Source organism: Odocoileus virginianus, chromosome 14, assembly GCF_023699985.2.
Source record: "Odocoileus virginianus isolate 20LAN1187 ecotype Illinois chromosome 14, Ovbor_1.2, whole genome shotgun sequence".
NCBI classification, from domain to species: Eukaryota; Metazoa; Chordata; class Mammalia; order Artiodactyla; family Cervidae; genus Odocoileus; species Odocoileus virginianus.
This window is the reverse complement of record NC_069687.1, coordinates 21460333-21482336: the sequence shown is the minus strand read 5'-3', so window position 1 is coordinate 21482336 and position 22004 is coordinate 21460333. Positions and strand designations below refer to the sequence as shown.

At 35.3% G+C, this 22004-nt stretch overlaps 1 protein-coding gene across 5 annotated transcripts in view; it reads left to right on the top strand.

Annotated features, from left to right (window-relative positions):
• Positions 1-22004, top strand: part of LOC110143638 (cadherin-10) — a 183088-nt gene that overhangs the window by 106962 nt on the left and 54122 nt on the right. The gene's annotated exons all lie outside the window — the stretch shown is intronic.

Here is a 22004-nt window from a genome sequence, read left to right as displayed (position 1 = left end):
CAGCTAGGATTCAAATCTGATATTATCTTATTCTTTACCATCTGAGCCACCTGGGAAGCCCATCTTATCAACAAAATTGGATTAGTTCACTCTAGTGCAATAATAAATCAGTAAACAGATGTAAAACATCAGAGAGAAAGCACAACTTCATTGTATTTTATTTTTGTGGGTAGACTTCTTGTTGAATATATAAGTCTGTCAGCAATAAATTTCAACCTGAAATTGCTTTACTCTTAAAATAGTGACAACCATTTATAGAGGAAAAACCCTGGAGTGTCTACTTCAGGGCACATTAGCAGCCAAGCTTCCTTGAAAATATGACCTAATCTCCCAGAGTCTCACTCTATTTTTAAAGGAAATAATGACATCTATTTATGTGAGTTGTAATTTTGGAAATCAAAATTGGGAGATGAATATGCAAACTCTTTAAAATCTGTCAAGCACCTTTCAAGTGCATAGTATTATTGCAATTTAAGACACACATTAATGAAAAAGCACATCAGCTTCTAATGAAAAGCATATTTAATTCAGTGCAGTTTTAATTACATAAATGAAAAGAGGAATCAAAAGGAAATACCCAGAAATGGAAGTGGCAGCATACATAGTAATTACATGTTGACCATGTGCTGGGTTGGTTGTTGAGTATTCTTCCCAACATACTTTCCTACTGACCTGTTTAATATGCTGGAAACATGGAAACCAAAAGAAATGTGAAGAGTATTGAAACACATACAGATACAGAATTGGAAATATTTCCAAATGAAACATCATCTTATTTTTAATTTAATCAACAGAAAGTAAAGAAAATCTTGTCTTTAGTTAAGCAGCTGGAATGATAGACTACTAAGGTAAAATCATATACAAATGTTACCTTAAAGCAAGACAGAAATAGTTAGATGGTCATCAATTTGGAGATAAAGCAATGAAAACTAACAAGTCCTTTAACAGCAATCAAACGAAATTAACAGAATAGTAAAAAGCCATACCTTACAACATGTTTAAACATATGTTAGATTACTTTAAAAACATGAAATAAATGTGTGACTGTAAATTTAATTTGTTCTCTGACCAAAAGCAATATAGAAAGTGAAATCTGGCCTATAAAATGAACTAGTTTTTTTTTTTTTTATTTTTAAACAGTTCCAAATGGGAATTTTGATTCCCCATTTTTTGAACTGCAATTTAGAACAAGACTGTAATAGTTCTTTCTTAGGAAATTCAGACCTTGTTCTCAAAGCCTCATTTTCAATCAGTTTTTCTGTTTGTTTCTTAAATTTGCTGTTTTGTTTTCAGATTCATCCATATTTTACAATATTATACCCAAAATTTTAAGAACACACTTTCTCTTTCTTGCCCCTGATATGTTTTCAGTCAACCAGAAAATTTTAGAGTTTTCTTTTCCAATAAACACATTTCTTAAGGTAAAGAAAGTACTCCAATGTGAATCAACTCAGTACTGAAATGTCTGAATGAAGTGTTGTTTGTTGACTGAATATTGATCTGGGGTCAATCTATACATGTTGCTCTACTTTTTTTTTTAAGGGTAATTCATTAAGATAGTTTAAGTGCCTAGATATATATTTGTGTACACAGATTAATAGCTAAGAGATGTCACAATCAAATAATTAATTTCAACAGCTGTCTATTACAAAAATTGGATGTGATATACACCTTGGTTAAGTAGGTTTATAGGATGAATTGCCTGAAGAGTCAAATGACCTCAGCTTTCCTTCTTTGCCTGTTTAAACAAGAGAAAAATAATTCCATTACTACCTAACAGAATGTTTATTTGTGTGCACTAGTAAAACAAAATAAAGAATCAAATGTATGTCTTTATGAGAAACTTCTTGCTAAAAAAGACCAGTTAAAACAATGTTTCATACTAGGTAAACCCTCCCAACTACACACCTTAAGCAAAATATTTGCTTTTAAAGGATAAGATCAAAAAGACACTAAAAAATAAATAAGTAAGTAAAAGAAAAGTGCTAAGATGCTGAATGAGGTAGAACTAAGCTCATGAGAAAATACAATGTATCTTAAAACACATAAATGCAAAATATTTTGATAACTAATATATGTTATCTTTCATATTGACAGATCCCCACAGGGTAAAAATGAAGTCTTCTCTATCATTGAACACCTGGATTCTAACATTATGCACATGCGTTTACTGAACCAAACTGATATAAATTTTAATAATTGAGATATCACTTATTATAATATTTCTTTGATTTCTTTTCTTCTCTGTTCCTTTTTCTATTCTACTTTTTATGCTGACATCTTTATTTCTTGACTCTGATTTGTTTTCATTGTTCAGGCTCAGAAGCATACCCTGTGAAGAGTCATGGATTTTACTATCTGTTAAAACATACACTTATTCCTTTGGAGGATTAAATAGTGTTGCCCATATAAAGTGTGGTCATCTAAAATAAAAACATATTTTTCTAAATTAGTCCTCCAGACTAACTATGATTTTTAAATTTTTTATCCCAATAGATTTTATTACTTTACTTAAATTCTTGTAATTATTTTGTAATAGTGTGCTTACTTGCTAAATATAAGTAATAATATGGAAGAATATTTGAACTTGTGAATATTCTGGAAAATTCAGAATTCCAACCATAGCTTATAGCAGTGAAGTTTCAAACAAAATTCGTGATGTAAATTGTACATTACTTTTCTATAAGCAATATCCTGAAATGATAAAATATATTTGCATTGCATTAAGCAGTTTCAGTTACAAAAAAAAATTTGCCCAGGAATGTAAATAACTCTTAACCTTATTTCCTGAAAGTCTTACAGATTTTTAACATTTAAATAATATGGTAGCTCAATGCTTAAGCAGTGCTTCTGCCAAGCAGAAGACCCAGGTTCAATCCCTGGGTCAGGAAGATCCCCTGGAGAAGGAAATGACATCTCACTCCAGCATTCTTGCTTGGGAATTTCTATGGACAGAGGTACTTGGCAATGTGGTCTCAAAGAGTCAATAGACTTTCCACTTTTTTTTTTCTTTTCAATCTTTGGTTATACTGTACTTTTTTTTAACTTTCAGTTTAAAAATGATAATTTGTCTTGTTTTTCCTTTTACTAGCTTATTTTACTTGGCTTCCCTTGTGGCTCAGCTGATAAAGAATCCGCCAGCAATGCAGAAGACCTGGGTTTGATTCCTGGGTTGGGAAGATCCCCTGGAGAAGGGAAAGGCTACCCACTCCAGTATTCTGGCCTGGAAAATTCCATGGACTGTGTATAGTCCATGGGGTTGCAAAGTGTCCAGCAGGATTGAGCGACTTTCACTTTCCTTTACCATGCTCGGTTTGCTTTAACATCACATACAAGTCTAATAGGCACAAAAGTGTTTTATTTGTATACTTTCCCTCTTGTTTAAAAAAAAAATCTTGAATTATAGGATTGGTTAAGTTTTAAGCAAAATATAAAATTTATGTAATGATTTCTCATAGGAGTTAAAAACAAGTTAAATTCCTGCTTGAGAAAATTGCTAATCATCATTAACTGCATCTTCAATCCATTCCATTCATCTTATTTTGTTTAGTGACTGTAACAATTTTTAAGTAATTGTTCAATTCATCAGGGAGGGTTTAGTTGGGACATCATCCAGTTGCTGCAGAAGCTGAAGTAGTTATTTTTTCTTACAGACAACCTCAGGTCCTTTTTTTTAAATGACTAGAAATAAGCTCTGTAAATTTATCTCATTTCCTTTTCCCTTGACTAATGACTAAAGGATGCAAGCAAATAAATTAGCTGAATAATGAGATTAAGCTATGGAATTTTAATGATGTGTTGCTTTTATTTTAAGGTGAAGAGGATCACAAATGAAATTAAACACAAAATTACATGGATATATATTGAGCCCTTTATTCAAGCAACATTCAGTTCTATTTTACTAACAACAGAAGGGCTATAAATTGAAAACAGCACAGTGGGAAATAGGAATGATAATTTAATATATAAAAATAGGAGAACGAATAGTAAGCCTTTCGTAAGTGGCAATAAAATCAAATTACAAGTAATGCCAAAAAAGCAGAAAATTTCAACTTAAAAAAAATTTCAGAATATTAATGGTAAATAGAAAGCATATCTAAATTGAAATATAGAAAATAAAGTGTTAAATGCAGAATAAAAAAGGAATGCTTCTGCTGTGTGCATGCTCTGTCGTGGCTGACACTTTGCAACCCCATGGGACTCTAGCCCTCCAGGCTCCTTTTTCCATGAGGAATAGATTTTAATAACTTCATTCTCGTCTGAGTTCAAAGCTGTACTATACAGTTCTAATGCCTGAAGGCCATCCACTCTGTCACCACATCACCACCACAACTACACATTAACATTTTCACAGGATTCAGGCACATGAAATGATTTAGACAAACTTGAAAAGAAGAATACCTTCACATATAGCTTATGGTTATGACTTTAAAAATAAAAACTTGAAAAAATATTGAGACTAAAAATTTATTGACTTGGTTTTAAATCATTTCAGCTATGTGAGAGCATATATAAAAATAGATTTGTGAGCAACTCTAAAAAACAAGTGAATGTGCAATAATTATGAATGTGTAGTAATAAAAATAATATTCAATTAATAATAGATTGTCACATGTACTTTCATATGTCAATCTCTATTATAGACCAATGAGCTGCTCTGTAATAAAGATGTATTAAATATTCTATTAAATTGTATTAATATTTTAAATCTATTCCTTATAATTTTTGTTCATTAAATTTTTAGAAATCTTTCAAGTAATTACTATTTAATAGATAGTTCATCAAAAATTTTGTTAACCATTAGTGTTAAAGGGAACATTAAGAGATTTTTCAGTAAAGATGGAACATAGTAGTTTCAATTAAACCTTACGAAAAAGACCTCTTGAACTAATCATACAAAACAACTACATTTTGTATTTTAAATATCCTTCAGATTTGAAGATTTTACAGCAAAAAATAAAAAATTAACATAACCTTCACAGTTATACTTCAATAATATAAAGTAAACCACTATTATTTGTGGAGCAATTAGAGCCTACAGTTTTCATTTGATTCAGTATAATGCACTACTTTTTTAAGGTAAATTTCCTTCAGCATGATAGTCTTGTCACGCTTGGTTATTCCCTTTCCCACCTAAAGAAGAAGAAAATGAAATTACATGTGTATGGAAGAAACACAAGGAACAAAGTGATGAGATTCCTGATGAACAAAAATTACTAAAAGTGTAGTGCGTTACCATGATAGGCCCACCTTTTCACCAGAATGGAATGTCCAGAATGGACACCATAAATGTCTACACATTAATGAGAGCAGTAGGGAGAAAGCTAAGATAGAAGTATTATTTGAATGTATTATTCTTTCAACTTTAATTTGGACTCATTGGTTAATTACTTTACTTCTTTCTCAACAATCTCCTGCCTTGATGTCTTTTCTTTCCTACCCCTCCACATCCCACCTCTACTAAACAGAAGCAAGGCATCCAATAAGATATCTTCCTAGAAGTGATTATGGCTCTCAAATTGGGCATTTACTAATGCCTAATATTTATGTACAGTAGTGGAGATGGGAGCTCATCACCTACATGCTTTCTATTTGCACAGTTTTGAATTTCTCAATCCAAATAGATTTCATCTTTGTTGGAAGACAATTTAAAAAAAAATAAATCCCTCATGTTTCTTCACTTCCCAGGAATAAGAGCCAATTTGCTTAAGTTAATTCGTACAAACAGAATAGTACATTCCAGAACAGAACAAATAGAAAATAGCTCACTCCCCAGTCATATTCCAGGACAGTAGGTAAAAACCTCTGCCTTTCATTCCTGATGAGGATTCGCTGACATCCCAAGGAAATAATCCTTGAATATAATAATCCCAAGAAATCTCCTTGGGGCTTTGCTGTGATACAGACCCGCTATATGCACAGTGGGTCTGTGATGCGCCATCAGCCCTGGGACCTGGGAAGCCAGGGGAACTGTACAGCATGAAGTTTAAGCTGTCTGCTCTACTCACATTAATAAACTGTCTAAGTCGATTTGGGCTCATCGTGTCCTTAGTGGCCAAATTTATGGAAGTGTGGCAAGGCTAGCAGCTGCCACCATGCACAGCTTGCAAACGGCTTGGCTGTCTGACAGTCCCATTTGGACAGCGTGTAGTCCTCATGGTCAGGCTTGTAAGGAAGAAGAAAAGTCATTTAAGCCTCTAATGAACCTTTTACACAAGTGTAAAAGAATAACAAAATGTCACCAAAACTTTAGAAAATCCCACAGCACAAAGAAAAGAGAAGAATCTCATTTAATAAATAGAGCATCATTCTCTGGGGGAACAAGAAATAAGTCAGAGAAAAGTAGAGAACTTTAGAATAATGAAATTGTCTTCTAAGAAAGTGAGAAAATGTAGGATATTTTTATAAAATGACTTATTTGAAAAAAAATTATTTCTAATTGTAAATAGTCAAAGCAAATTTAAAATTTATTATTTGAGTAAAACACTCAAAGATTAATCCAGAATGTCTAGTAAGGTTCTAACAGAAAACCTAGAAAAAGAAGAGAGAAAAGGACAGAGAGAGAGAAGAAGAGAGAGGTCAGAAAATGTAGAGATAATGAAGTATTAGGCAATGTAGTATTTTTTAAGCTGAGGAAAAATGTCAGTGATAGATTGAAAAGACCCCATAAAACATTAAAGTAAAGGAGCTTAATTTCTAGAATTATTATCATAAGATTTTAAAACTACATGGACAAGATCTTCAGTGTAAATACCATATAACCAGATCATTTTTTTTTTCTACAACTAAATGAAAATGAGGTACTGAGTAAACTTTTCATTAACAGTATTGAGTGTTAAAAGAAAATGTCACAATTTCTAAAATTTTCTGAGAGAAAAATTATTTGGAACATGACATTATATATTTAGTTAAATTATCCGTCAAGACATTTGAAGAAAGCTGTTACTATAAATCATGGGAAAAAAAATAGGGAGAAAAAACAACTTGAAAAAGTTAGAGAATATGTAAAGAAAAAGCTCATACATAAGCACCAGTTTGCAGGTATGCAGACATTATATATTAACATATGATTCATATTAATTAACACGTTTCACTCATAAAATAGATTACCTTTCTGGCTAGCCATTGCTGCCTAATACTAGAAAATTTAATTGCCATGGCAACAGCAATTTTATGATTTGGCATATAGTTTCTATAGTTCAGGATGTTGGGAAGGACTTGACTGGGTGCGTCTGGCTTTGAGTATCTTGTGAAGCTTCAGGCAAATGATAGGTGAAAAGTAGGGTACCCAGGGTGGTCTGGGTCTGTCTGGCTCCCAGACTTTGTGTTTCTCTATGTGGTCTCTCCATGACCAGTTGGGGTTCCTCAGTGTCTGGTAGCTTCAGGAAAACAGAACTGCATACACAGTGACTCACTGGTCCAAGTGTTACAGCTCACAAAGCAGAAGTCTCTTCACTTTTTCTGACTCAGCCTTAAAAGTCATACATCATCACCCTGACTACAGTCTGTCTATTACAAGATTCAAAAGGCAGGCAAGGAACTTGATTTGACCTCTTGTTAGAGATTCAAGAGGAGGGCTTTGGGCATTTCCTCTTAACAGGGGAGAAGTAAGTTCTTGGAAGATAATTTAGAATGGAAATATTGTTGCAATCACCTGTAGGAAAAACTATCTGTTACATATACATGATATTCTTTTTTAATAAATTAATTTACAGAGAAGAAAAATATATACTTGGAATTCAAAGATATGATAACAAATGTAAAAATCTCATTAGATGATATGGAGAGGAACATTCAGAACACAATATGAAAGTAAAGAAAGAAGACCAAGAGATGGAAGATCAGAGCTAAAGAACAATTAAAGGGAAAAATGATGAGGTCCAGCACAAAAAAAAAATGGAAGAGAGGGCATATCAATAAAAAATTCACCAGAATATACAGAATGGTATAGGATTGAAGAATGAAAGAGCCTGGTGTGCATCCTGCAATTTTAACAGAAATGTACAAACACAAAAGAACAATACCATGCATTTTCAGAAATCTGGACAGACAGAAGATTCTGCAAGCCCCCAGAGAAACACAGAATCAGGGGTCTTATACAAAGGTCAGGCAACAGAAATACTGCAGATTTCTTAACAGTGATAATAGTATGAAGAAGATGATAGAGTGTTGTATTCTATATTGTCAAGGAAAAAAAGAACTCAGCCTTGATTTCCATGTTGCACAAGAAAGTGCATGTGCATTCAATATTTGGATTTCACATCAAAATCAGAGTGAAAAACAATGAAAAATAAAAAGCATACTAAAGATTGTGCTGAAAAAAAAAAATCAGAGGCTAACAGCTATTTATATAAGCAAACTTTGAATCTTAAACAGTCCCATTCAAAACATGTAAGAAGGTTCTGGGAAATTGTCTTCAGAAAGATGAAACCTATTTAGCCTTTGAAGCTTGAGAGGAAATTAAGGCAGTGGTGGAAGAGTTTATGGCTGAACTTAAGGGGGAAAAATACAGAAAGTAAAGAATTTAGACAATTTATATTTGTGAAGAAAGGAGAAAATAGAGTAGTGTCAAATACATTGTGTTGGCAAGGAAAATTAACTATTGTGGGACTGGAGGATTAGAACCAAAACCAACTCTGTGTTTTTAAGAATCTACTTTAATCATATTTACAAAGAAAGGTTGAAAATAAGATTTAAAGTAAGAAAATATTTTTCTCCTAGGTTATTTGGCCTAATTACTAAATTGATATTTAACAGGTTAACAAGAGAAAAACAAATTTAATTTTGGATGTACCAGGGAGTCCTAAAGATATGAGGTTCAAAGAAGTGACTGAAGCAAGCTGCTTTAATACCTTTTAGACGAACAAACAATACTTTTTCAAGAATTGGCAAAAAACAAAGGGGCTTGGGCTCTGAGTAGTAAATTAATGAAGAAGTAGCAAGATTTGTTTATAAAGCCTTCTTAGTCCTGAATATATAAAGCTGAGCTGATGACTGTGGAAAACAAAATTGGTTTAGTAGCTGAGTGGTAAGAGATCAGCAAAGGGAGAAAAGAACTTCCATTAGAATGAGAATGAAAAAAACAAAAAGGATCAAATTGAAGCACATTTCCCCACACCCCATTAACCCAGCCTCCCAATCCTAGGAATAGATCAGTCCAATAAAACTGGCTCTGCTTCATTTATCTGATGGAAAATGTTAATCTTCTCTTTGAATAGATATGTTAGACGGTATTTGTTTCATTTGCTTTAATAGAAGCAGCATTTTCCCCAATGATTGTATACTTCCCTTGCTGGGAAGTCAGTGTATCTATTAAGTGTGTGCTCAGTCATGTCTGACTCTTTGTGACCCCATGGATGGTAGCCTGCCAGGCTCCTCTGTCCATGGGATTTCCCAGGCAAGAATACTGAAGCAGATTGCCATTTCCTACTTCAGAGGATCTTCCCGACTCAGGGGTCCGATCTGTGTCTCCTGAGTTTCCTGCATTGGCAGACAGATTCTTTACCACTGTGCTGCCTGTGAAGTCCATATCTATTAAGGACATACCATAATATTTGGAGCTCAACAGAGGCTAACCTGTTTATTACTCACTGGAGTAGTGCTTAGGTACCCATAGTACTGGTTCTGTTACCATAGAAAGGTTTAAGATTGCCTTTTTCAATTCATGAGTTCCAAAGTTTGGGACTTAAGTCCTCAACACTGAAAACAACTTGGGGTGTTGATATAGAAGCTGATTTTTTTTTTTTTTTTTTATGATTTCTTGTCCAATTCTACCACTTTCGTAATAGACCTTTATGGACCAAGGAGCCCAAGTTTGTAATTTAGTTGGTATTTCAGGTAGAGTTTTCTGTTGGCAGAAGAAGCTAAGTATCTGAGTCCAGAACATCCTGATCACTTAGGTGGGAAACTTTTATATATCTTGCCGCTACATAATAAAGACATTGTGTGTGTGCTCACTCAGTCGTGTCCAATCTGTGATGTTATGGACTGTAACCTGCCAGTCTTCTCTGTCCATGGGATTTCCCAGGCAAGAATACTGGAGCAGGTTGGCATTTCCTCCCACAGGGGATTTTCCCAACCCAGGGATCCAACCTGTGTCTCTTGTGTCTTCTGCATTGGCAGACAGATTGAAAGATAGTGTGATTCAAAAGCAAGGTCGGAAAAGAAACTATAATTTCCTAGACCTTAGAACTCAATGCTACTAGTAATGCCCGTATCCTACTAATTATCTCTACTTTTCATGTACTCCTTTCACTTAGTAAAAGCAGAACAGATTGTGGATATCTGATACAGGTGGTCTGAAGTTTGGCTTTGGCAACAATAAAGCTTAGTTTTATCATCTGGCCAAGTTTGTGCATATTTTGAGGTCATCTGTGTAGAGTCTGGGGTATTGGACAGTCTAATCAAAGCAGCAGCTGAGAAACCCCAAGCTGTACAAGGTTGGCTTGGCATTTGGTGGTTTGGCAAACATCTGTGCCATTCTAGGTAGTACTGGGGTCACTTTTCATCTCCTTGGCAGGTTGGAAGATGCCATCTATATAACTAAGACGCAGAGTTTGGCTATAGTGCTGCCCTGATATGTCACCCAGGAAAGGTCCAGTGGTGGATCTGTTTTCAACACCAAGGAAAAAGTTTTCACCTCTTGTCTTTATCAGGGCAAGGAACAGCCTTGAGTATCTGTAGAGGTTTTTCTGAGTCCAGATAACTCACTAGAAAGAGGCAGACTGCTGTTCTTCTAGCCATGGAGAGCACACCCTGTTCCCCATCTCCCATACTTAGTCCACTACATATTCACATTGGCAGGAATTAAAACTAGTTCATGTTCTTTTGTACTATAGATATCGATATCAGAGTGATTATATAACATGACCAGGAGTCAGTAAACTGACATAAACAGGCATTTGATTTGCCGCTGACCTGTTGAAAAAGAATTAATAAGAGCAAGGCACAGGTTGAAAGAGAGTCCATAATAGAAGTGTAGAGGGGAAATAGATGGAAGCAAGCAACCTCTAGCCAGCCTTCTAATAAATGATTCATTACTGTCGGGGGGGAAAAAAGTGTTCATTGATAAGAAAAGGTACTTTTTTTTTTGTATTTATTTTTTGATTTGTGTATGGGGATACTTTAAAGGCAGGGAATAGTTGAACGTGAAATTTTTTGATCCCTAGATCTAGGGGAAAGTTGCCTGCTTCACAACACCATCTGCTTCTGGAGACTGGGAACTAGATCTGGAAAAGCTAACTTTAAGGTCGCTTATAGAGATTTTCTCCGTGTTGTCCTGTTGATGATGACCTGGCTGTATTTCTGTCTGGCTTGTATGAATCCAGGAGGATTTTTCTTGTTTTGATGGCAGAGTAAGTGGTTAGCAGTAACCCATAAGGTCCTTCCCAACTGGTTGACAGTGTGTGCTTTCCTCTAAAGGCCTTGATGTACACCTGGTTTCTTAACTGAAAGGGATGGCAAAGCTTGTCTATCAGTGGAAATTGTGCCCCTTTCACCTGTTGGCAACATGCTCCAAGTTACTAGTTAGTTCTTGTATTGAGCTAGTCCTAGCATCAGAATGTTCATGTGAATTCCTACAGTGTTCCCTTAACCCAATATAAGGTTTAGTGATGCCAGTAAGCATAAAAAGGACTTTAGGAAAAACCTGTTAAGAAACTGGACAAATGACCAGAAGCATTACCACTGACCCTTATAAAGTTTCAAAATGTTTCAAATAGGTGACATGGATTAACCCCTTTGGAAATAATGTTTGGACACCAGATGCCACAGCGTCTAATTGGCATGAGAAATATGTTAAGGGTATATCTGAGAGGCAGAAGGTTGTCCTAAAATACCTGCAGCAATTCCATTATTTTCATGGCAGTAAAGATGAAAAGGTTTGTCAAATTTAGGTAAGCCGGGAGTGAGGGGTATGGATAATTTTAATTTTAAGACTTCAAAGGGGATTAATACCTCTGATACTCAGGAAATTGGCTCCACATGGGAGGAGGGCATTGGAAGTTTAGCAAGGGCAGCAAAATGAAGAATCCATTAGCTGTGGGGAACTCTGCTCAACATTATATGGCAGCCTGTATAAGAGGGGGGTTTGGGGGGAATGGATATGCATATATGTATAACTGAGTCCCTTGGCTGTCCACCAGAAACTGTCAACAGCATTGTTAATTGGCTATACTCCAATATAAAATAAAAACTTAAAACAAAAACAAAAACAAAAACATTGGCTGCAGTAACCAGTTACTCCTAGAAATTTATGTAACTTATTTCATTCGGGAGAGAGGGATGGACAAAATTGATCAAGGAGTCTTGGGGTGAGCATATAAATGCCCCATGTCTCAATCTCATGTGTTTCATAGATAACAGTTTTGCACCCATTGAAGTTTAGTTCAGGAGGCTTTATGAACTAGTTCAACTAGTAGTGCCCTTAGATCACTGGAGATCAAACAGAGTTCCACAAACTCAGATGGAAAAAGCGAGCTAGATATCACAACAAAATATAAAATTATGCTGCAGATCAGCTATATGTCCTTAATAAATGCAGATATATATCTGTGTGTGTATATATATATATATGTATATATATATATATATTCTTTAAGGGAGTAATGGGATTGTGTGTTAATTTTTGTTATTTTGATGGAACAGAAGGGAAATAAGAATGTAATTTTGGATCTGTTAAATGTGAAATGTCAATGACACATCCCATTGAAGACAGATGCACATTTAGAGCTGAAGTTGAGAGGAGAGGATTGAGTTAAATATATACATTTGAAGGTCAGTGTCACATACATTTCACTTAAAGGAAATGAAAGTTGAGTTTTAGAAGGGAACTGAATAGGAACAAAATACACCATCTCAAAATATGCCTCCTTGGCTTATTATTTTAAGCTGATTGTTTTTAAGAAACAGCAGACATAAGTGAAGCTCCAAAAGCTGAGTACAATTCACCCCCACTCAGCGTATTTGAGAAGCTGGGAAAATCCTGAGGGGTTGCACGTGTGCGCGCTCAGTCGCTCAGTCATGTCCGACTCTTTGTGACCCCATGGACTGTAGCTCGCCAGGTTCCTCTGTCCATGGAATCTTCCAGGCAAGAATGCTGGAATGGGTTGCCATTTCCTATTCCAGGGGATCTTCCCCACCCAGGGACCGAACCCTTGTCTTTTGCATCTCCTTCACTGCCGGGTAGATTCTTTACCACTGAGGCTGAGGTTGGCCATTTTTCCTGGTTTGTTATGGTGGGGGTAAAGAGTTCTCTTACATACCAGCTGGGGAATGATTTATTCAGATGTTTGATAGAATTTATGCTTCGAGTTTCTGCATAGAATATGTCATTATAAAATACCTAAAGCTTTCCAAAGTATGCAATATGTCAACATGAAACATGAAACCACTGTGGATATGCACTTATAGTTTCCGTAAGGTATTAAAACACTTAAAATATCAGCAATCAGAGATTAAGATGCTAATTATAGGCCCCCAGGTATCTAAGGAAGCTGAAGTTTGCTATATTAACTTCAGGACCCATGGGAAGGTCCCAGAAAATTTTATGTAATTGACTTAGGTTATGGTATAGGCTTCTGGGCTTTTTAAAATCTCACCAGGTATTTCTAAGATTAAGCTAAGGCTTTGGAGATACATGCAATTTTTGAGACTAGGAAGAGTTCATGTTTAAAGTGATGCTTTCTCCAATTTAATCTGTAAATTCACTGTAATACCAATAAATTTTTTAGCAAGATTTTGGTCTTTATTATTTGTCCTACTTTTTAACAGAAAGTAACCTGCTGATATAAAACTACATGTGGTTAAGGACCAAGAACCCCCAAGACAATTTTTTAAAAGACAGATAAGGAAGGGTACTTATTTCAACTGATATTAGCAGTCATTTTCAAAGCTTCAGAAATTGAGTGAATATTCAATTAATAGTATTATATTGGTGCCAGATGGAACAAAATAGAGGGATCAAAAACATAGCCTTTGTTATATAGAAAATTTTGTTTCTTGTCCTCCTGGAAATGTCCTGAGAGGCAGGCCAGCTGTGACCGCTGGAGACTCATCCTTGGGCCGGCAGCATGTCCATGGGTGGCCACAACCCTTCCTGGGGGCTCTCCCGTCCTGCCCCTGGGCCTCACCGCCTCACAATCTAGGAGGAACAGCCAAGGTGTAGAGTGGGCCTGTCCTGGCTCACGTGGGCAGCCATGTGTGGTTCATCCTAGGAGGTAGTCCAGTGGGGATCTGCCTGGTCCTGGCAGTTTGGAGAGAGTCGGAGGAGGTGGGCCTCAGGGGCAAGGCAGCTCCTCGGGCTGGATGCCTGTGGTCTAGCATGATTCAGGGGCACCATGTCCAATCACTGGCTTCTGGATGCCAGAGGCCATGAAGGAGAGTTAACTAGGATGATGCTGAAGATCAGACTGGTGGCCAGGTTGCTGAGAAAGTCCAGCTTGGTGTGCCTGGGGTAGGGCGGAGGGAGGGGGTAGTTGTTGAGGCTGTACTTTAGGAGGAAGATGAGCACCAAGCCCGCACAAGTCTTAGCATCAGGTAACTGCAGGAGGTGAACTGGGGCCCTGCTCTATGATGGTCTTCAGCTTGGAGGTAGTCACCATCAGCAGCCTGATGCAGCATGAACATGGCTTTGGCCATGCTGTTCTGTTTACATAATGGTTAAAATAAATAAATAAATAAAGCATATCTGTGCTTATATGGAAGGGCTTCCCTGGTGGGTGAGATGGTAAAGAATATGTCTGCAATGCAGGAGACCTAGGTTCAATCCCTAAGTTGGGAAGGCAGCCCACTCCAGTATTTTTGCCTGGAGAATTCCACAGAAAAGGAGTCTGGAGGGCCACAGTCCATGGGGTCACAAAGAGTCAGACACGACTAAGTGACTGAGCAGAAAAAATTTCAATGAGTTGTAATTAAAATCCGTGGTTTATTAAATATGTACTGTAAATCCTTCCTAGAAAAAAAATTGATCTGTTCCTAACCGCGCGCGCACACACACACACACACACACACATATACACAATATCCAGATGGTAAAGGTGAGCTACATGTCAAAGAAAAGCTTTAAAATCATTAAAAGCAAAGAGATTATATGAAAACATAAGTATGACTTTGGGTTAGGAAATATTTCTTGAGTAAGATGCAAAAAGGAATAACTATAAAATAAATTATTAATAAATTTAAGTACATTGAAATTAAGTACTCTCTAGGACAAAGGAACTACTGCCAGTGTTAAAAGAAACTTCCCAGACTAAAAGAAGAAACTTGTAATTATATAACCAAGAAGCTATTAATATTCAGGTATATAAAGAACTTGTTACAAATTGAGAAGAAAATGACAGAGCAAGAGAAGCAAAGGGAAAAAAAGATATGAAAGCACAAAAGAGATACTTGAAATCACCTATGAAAATCAAGTGAGAAAGTGTGTCTCATTTAAAGGAATAGCAAGTGTTAAAGCAGGAGATGGAATAAACTCAACTTGTTCAAGAAACAGGGAGGTTAAGGTGAGTTCAAGTGGTTAAAGGGATAATGGAAAGAGCTAAGGCCAGCGTGACAGGCCAGGACTACGTCAGGATGAATGTTGCGAACGATGATAAGGGGTTTAGACTGTATTCTAAGTGTGATGAGTAACCATGGGTGGATTTTGAACAGAGTTATGGCATGTACCGACTTGTATTTTTAAATGATGCCTCTTGTTAGTGGGTGGAGAGTAACCATAGAAGGATAGAGATAGAGGTGTGGAGGCTAGGTGGACAATTTAGTGACAGGTTATAGTGACTTGTATTGGAATGGCAGTGTAGGGGCTGTGAGAAGCAGTTGGAGATATATTTGCAGTCCAAAAGGATTTGCTTATGAAATAAATGGGTAGAATTGGGGGAAACAAATCAATGGCCTCTAGGATTTTAGTTTGAAAACCTGGCTAGATAATCATGCCATTTACTAAAATGAGAAGAGTTGATTTGTGGGGAAGGTAGAGATTAAACATTCAGTTTGGGATAAGTACTATTACTCACTTTGCAAAAATATAAAATATGGAAGGAAAAGATGCACATAAACTTCAAGATGATTATATGTATGAAGGTGTAAGGAAAGGAATGAAAGAACAGAGAAAGCTTCAACTGATGAATTACAGTTTATTTTAATTTTATTTTCCTTCTTAAAGCAAAAAGAATCCAACATAAATTTGCAAACTATTGACTTTTATGGAACCCTGGTGCTCACTTTTTGCTTTATTATTCTCTGTGTTTTTCTTTATATTCCATTATATTGGCATCCATTTCCTTTGGGAGTTATAGCCAGTCTTAAAAGCCAAATGTTTTTGGTGGGTGAATGTGGTGGGGTCAGAAGGAAGGTAGGAAGATATCAAGATAAATTATGCTAACTTTGAATTGAGGAATAATAATCATAGGAAAATACGCATATCAAAACTGCACATTTCAATGTATTTTCACAAACCAGTTTAAACTTAGAATTCTTTGAATTTTTATTCCCTCTTCTTCATTTCTATTACATTACTGTCATATACTTTATTCCAGCATCCAAAGATACTATTATTGTTTTGTATATTCAGTAGTCATTTATGTTTACCACATAATTGCAGTTCTGATGTTGTCATTCCCTTCATAAGTTTTATTTGACGTCATTTTCTTCTGTAGAAAGTTCAGTTTAACATTCCTTTAACTGAATGCCCCTTGGGGTAAATACCGTTAGTTTTTGTCCAAAAACAGATTTATTTCACCTTTCTTTAAGAAGCCTATTTCTGCACAGTGTAAAATTTCAGGTAGCTCGTTGTTTTTGGTAAGATGTCGTTCCATCTCGTTTTGGCTCCCATCATATCTTTTCAGAACGGGCAATTAGACTAATACTTGCTGCTTTGAAGTTAAAGTATCTTTCTTGCTCCTGAAAACTTTTAGTCTTCTTTATGTTTTCAAATTTCAAAAATGTGACTATAATGGGTTTATTTGTTGTTTTACTTTTATTTGAGCTTCCCTGGTGGTTCAGTCAGTAAAGAATCTGCCTGCAATGCAGGAGACCCGGGTTCAATCCTTGGGTTGAAAAGATCCCCTGGAGAAGGGAATGGCAACCCACTCCAGTATTCCAGTATTCCTGGAGAATTCCACAGAAGAGGAGTCTGACAGCTACAGGCCATGCGGTCGCAAAGAGTCAGACATGACTAGCGACTAACACTTTATTTTTATTTACTCTTTCAGAGTTTCTCAGATCTTACAGAATCTGCTTCTTGGTATCTTTCACCAGTTTTTAGAAATTCTTACCCATTTTTTTTTCAAATATAATTTCATTCCATTCTCCTTTCTTTTTTTCCAGATATCCAATTTCATGTGTGTTGAAAATTTTGAGTGTATTTCATAAGCATCCAATGATCCTATTTTTTTCTCATGATTTTTTTCTTTCTACATTTCAGGTTTGCCTTATCTATACACCTAACTGTAAGCTAACAATCTCTTTTTATCTTCCAAAACATGAATCTTGTGTTTTACTAACCTAATCTGCTGTAAAAACTCTATAGATTTATGAATGTTAGATATTGTATTTTTGGTTTAGAAAGCTCTTTTGATTCTTTTCTCCATTTCCATTTTTCATCTGTTCTTTCCATCTTTTCCTTACATTTTCAATACTTAGAATTTAAGGTTTAAATTTAGTGGTCTAGGGCCATATTCATAACCCCTGACTCTGCACATCCATTGTTTTTGTATTTTATGCACACACACACACACAGACACACAGACATGAACAAATGAATTTGGGAGGAAGGGGGATTGACGATAGCATTCATAGCCCATTTTCAGATTTCCATTTCAGTCAGTACTTTAAAAAATGCAACGACTGTAAAGATCCAAACCCCTTTTCATTTTCCCCTCCTTGCCCATAGCTCCTAGAGGCAGCAGGCAGTTGCCTGGTCCTTCTCCTTTGGGCATCCAATTATGTACTTGTCACTCTATAGTTTTCAAGATAAAAGCATCTTTACAAGCCTTAGAAACCCAACAGCTTCAAATACTGCCTCTGTAGCAAAGTCTCCAAAACTTCTAAGTCCTAAAATGTCACACGTAGAATTCTCATTAGTCTCTTTAATTTAGTTTAGTTCAATCCAATTCAAGAAATAATTATTTAAATAAACTCCTTCTGTGAATACGTATCTCTAGGCCTCTCCTCTTCATATCATTGTATCTTTCTTGATTAAAAGGTGGAAGGAAAGATTGTCAGCCACCTGTGTTGCTCATTAAGAAGAGATGATCACTCTTCATTATTTCTTCCCTGATTTCTGTAGACCTTTTTAATCAAAAATGGATCTCTTGGTTTTAAATATTTTGCACATACTTAATCTTTTTAGACATGTATTTGTGCTCACTGTGTGTGCTCAGTCGCTCAGTTGTGTCTGACTCCTTGTGGCCCCATGGACTATAACCCTCCAGGCTCCTCTGCCCATGGAATTTTCCAATTAAGAATTCTGGAGTGAGTTGCCATTTCCTACTCCAGTGGATCTTCTTGACCCAGGGATCCAACCTGCATCTCTTGTGTCTCCTGCACTGGTAGGCAGATTCTTTATCACTAGAGCCACCTGGTTAGACATTATATACATATATTCCTTTATTACAAATCTAAGATGCTTAAGAAGACTTCAAGTTGTGGAGAAACATAGTGTGAAATGTTCAATCTCATTTTCACACCACAAGGGAATACTTTGCATAATTTAGTGAGTTTCAAAACTGTAAGAAGGATGATGCCAGGCTTCTGAAAGAATATAAACTTTCTCTGAAATATTTCCCCAATAACTCTCTTTGGAGAGGAAAACTAATACATAATTAGGAAATAACATGTCTACTGTGGGTTATGCATACCATTTAAGATTATGAAGCAGATAATGCCCTAGAAAAGTATGTTTATAGAAAACTTAAATAAACACCTTCAATGTAATCTTGGTATCTTAATAGTACTGGGAAAGCAATGTATGAGTTGAGACACTGTGTGACCATGAATTGGCATCATTCCTTGCAGGAGATGTCTTCTAGAATTTAATAGCACTCTCTGCTAAGAAGGCCAGTCTGCTGCAGGGTTTTGAGTAATTCCCAAAAGCTTCTAAGAAAGACCCCCCCAAATGCAAGATAATCCTAAACTGAACTCACCAGTTAAGGTGACTCAAAAGCACAAAGATAACTTTCAGTAAGCTGAACTCTCAAAAGACCAAAGGGAAAGAGGAATCTCTGGCTTTTGAATGTGGGCACCCCCTGGAGTTTGTACACTTGAAGGAACTCTCTAGAGACTCTGTCAAATTCAGGCGACAACCACTTAACTTTTTTCCGGATCCTAAATTATTTAGACAACACTGTCTATTAATCACTTAATCCTCTATACTTGCTTCTGGTCCCAGAGAGAAATTGCTCAGAAAAGTGTTTATTAATCTGAGTCATCTATATGGGCTATTTTTAAACTATCATATTTGGTTTTGCAGTCCATTCCATTGATAAGCTTCATTTCTCATCCCCATTTCTATTTTTTGGAGGAAAAATTGTTTCATTGGTATTCATAAAAAATTATGTATATTTTTCTCTATACATTTTTCTCTATTAATAGGAAAATAATGTTCAATCTTACTCTGTAAACTTTGCACACTCAAGATTTGCAACTCCTCTCATCCTTTTTTTCCCTTACTTTCAACAAAATGAGTAACTACTTATTTATTTCTGGCCAGATTTCATTTGCTGTAGTATGCTTTCAGCTGCATTCTGGTGTGAGACCATCTTCACTATCTTTTTTAATTGGATGCAAATTTAAAGTTACTTGATTCAGTGCCTTAGCTTCCATTTGATATTATAATATCAAATGTTTTATTATGTTAGTCACTAGAGCAATTAGAGCAAAATGCTAATGATGATGGTACCAGAATAGCATAGCATATTTGCCACATGCTGAATTTTTTAAAAAACAAATATAGAATATATTGGCTGTTTGAAAGAACAGCAGGCATAAAATTATCACTGTATATTAGAAAATCTATTCAACAGTTTCTGATATTTTGAAGTTAATGAACACACACAAATGAGAAATTGTTAAATTCAGATAGTGCTTATTATAGTCCTTTTGATTCATTTTTCAAAATGTGTCCTTCAATAACTAGTCCATCTGTTTATGCTCAGTCATGTCCAACTCTTTGCAACCCCATGATTGTAGCTTTCTGGGTTCCTCTGTCCATGGGATTTCCCAGGTAAGAGTACTGGAGTGGGCTGCTATTTCCTTCCCCAGGGACCCAACCCAGGTATCTAACCTTCATCTCTTGCATCTCCTGGCAGGCAGATTCTTTACCATTGTGCCACCTGAGAAGCCACTTCAATAACTATTAATAGTCTAACCATTATAAATATAATCATAATTCTGCAAGTATAATTCTAATTTTCTAAAACCAAATACCAACAATAACCAATATCCAAAAATGTATCAATATTCTGAATGAGGAAGAACCCCACCTAACAATACAAATTCCTCTGAATTAGTAATCAGACTTTTACTGGCAGATTGATAGATACAGTTTTTTTTTTACATCTTGAAATTTGGTCATTTTTCTTCTAGCCAAGGAGGAAAATGCAAGAGAAAATCTTTCATTAGTTATCTTTTTGGTGACCAATTAAATTCCCTGTACTTCATAGACCAATACTCTGATTGCTTTTATATTTCCAAATTTATGTGAAAAAGTGAAAAATAAAAATGACTGATATTAAGAAGTAAAATTTCCACCAGCAAAGTACTCATCCTGAAGTATAATCTTAAATTAACTCCTATGCAGCAAAAATTGATTAGATTTCAGTTTCTTCCTCTTAATAGTAAAGGTGGTCTTAATGTATATAAGCCACAAGACCCCTTTTAGCTTCCAAACTTTGTTTTAGACAAGTATCTTAAAATGAACATGAAGCTTTATATGAAATGTTTTAAAATTATCAGAAGTCTGCCACATTTCAAATTACTAGTCTTTAATTAAATAATTTGTTGCTAAAATATTTATTTAAATTCAATGGATTGTTTAGTTTTGATTATTAAACTAATCAATATAAGCAAATGAGTTATAATAACCACATCCAAATTTAGAAAGTTAAATAGTAGGAAAATGACTTATAAATGTGCAGCACACTATCAGTTGTTCTATTTTCATTAATTGTCATGTATCTTGCCATGTCCTTTATCTACTTGTGAATTTACAAGGAACACAGCAGGTTGTGAATTTTTAATAGGCTTTCCTCAAGGAAAGAAAAGGTCAGTATTAACATAAAATTCTTCTTAAAGATTTGTGGCACAAATGTTTCACACTGGAGAACAGGTGTTACTGAGGAACTAAAGCCTCAATAATCTGACATTTTTTTCTATGTTTAAAGAAACTTTAATATCTCACATAATAAAATAGCACAAGGTCAAATCAATATAAAATTTATTTCAGGGTAGATGCTATAAGTTTCTTGACACTTTTTTCTTCTCAATAACACAAACAACTGATTTTGTTTAACTAAATGTTTAATAAATCCAAGTATTGATAACTAATATCTAAACCAAAAAGTAAGCGTAATGAGAAGACTGCAGTTATAAAAAATTAAATATTCTCTGATCTTTGCTTATTATAATAAGTGAATTGGAATGTAAAATAAAATTTATATTACACACACAAGAAATGAGAGAGAGAGACAACAGCAGGGTAAGAAGAGAAGAAATGCACAAAAGAAATAATTACGGTAATAAAGAGAAGCTTAAAAAATAGAAGCCTAAAAATTAGTTTAGGTGGAGGACTATAATTAAAGAACTTTGTCCACTGGTCTTTTCCTATAACTTTTAGGAAATCCACATCATCGTCATACCCTTTACTAATTAACTCTCATCTCCCATCAGGTTTATCTAGAGTAAAAAGCAACTTGTCAAGTCTCAGAACATGTAAAAATGCATCTTTCAGCCTCATAGTATGTATCTGTTTTATCTCTTTACTTGTCCAATTTTCACATATGTCTATTTAA